Consider the following 1,300-nt stretch of genomic DNA (forward strand, 5'->3'; position numbering starts at 1 on the left):
AGCCCATTTGAGACCAAATTTCAACAAGTCTTCCTCCAAACTTCTAAACACTCGTCATGATGCTCTAGCACTTGTAATCAATCAAAATTATTCTATTCTAACATATTCTAACCCCAAAAATCAGTAGACAAGCCATTTATTTCTTGAAAGCAATGGTTGTTGGTTCTTAGCCCATTTCGGCCCAAATTTCAGCAAGTCTTTCTAAACTCTTCTAAACACTCTTCATGCATCTCTAGAACTTGTAATCAATCAAATTTAATATATTCTAACCTATTCTAACCCCAAAGAACACTAAACAAGTCATTTACTGGTTCAACGCAATGTTTCAGAGTACTTAGCCCATTTGGGACCGAATTTCAACAAATCTTTCTCCAAACTTCTAAACACTCTTCATGATGCTCTAGCACTTGTAATAAATCAAAATTATTGTATTCTAACATATTCTAACCCCAAAACAAAAGTATATAAGCCATTTAATGCTTGAAAGCAATGGTTGTGGGTTCTTAACCCATTTCGGCCCAAAATTTCAGCAAGTCTTTCGACACTCTTCTAAATACTCTACATGCATCTCTAGATCTTGTAATCAATCAAATTTAATGTATTTTAACCTATTCTAACCCCAAAGAACACTAAACAAGCCATTTAGTGGTTCAACGCAATGTTTCCGAGTTCTTAGCCCATTTGGGACAAAATTTCAACAAGTCTTTCTCCAAACTTCTAAACACTCTTCATGATGCTCTAGCACTTGTAATAAATCAAACATATTGTATTCTAACATATTCGGACCCCAACAAACAGTAGAAAAGCGATTTAACGCTTGAAAGCAATGGTTCTAGGTTCTTAACCCATTTCGGCCCAAATTTCAGCAAGTCTTTCTACACTCTTCTAAACACTCTTCATGCATCTCTAGCAATTGTAATCAATCAAAATTATTGTATTCTAACATATTCTAACCACAAAAAACACTAGACAAGCCATTTATTTGTTCAACGCAATGTTTCCGAGTTCTTAGCCCATTTGGGACCAAATTTCAACAAGTCTTTCTCCAAACTTCTAAACACTCTTCATGATGCTCTAACACTTTTAATCAATCAAAATTATTGTATTCTAACATATTCGGACCCCAAAAAACATTAGAGAAGCCATTTAACGCTTGAAAGCAATGGTTGTGGGTTCTTAACCCATTTCGGCCCAATTTTCAGCAAGTCTTTCTACACTCTTCTAAACACTCTTCATGCATCTCTAGAACTTGTAATCAATCAAATTTAATGTATTTTAACCTATTATAACCCCAAAGAAC

The sequence above is a fragment of the Capsella rubella genome, unplaced genomic scaffold (genome assembly GCF_000375325.1).
Source record: "Capsella rubella cultivar Monte Gargano unplaced genomic scaffold, Caprub1_0 scaffold_20, whole genome shotgun sequence".
Taxonomy (NCBI): domain Eukaryota; kingdom Viridiplantae; phylum Streptophyta; class Magnoliopsida; order Brassicales; family Brassicaceae; genus Capsella; species Capsella rubella.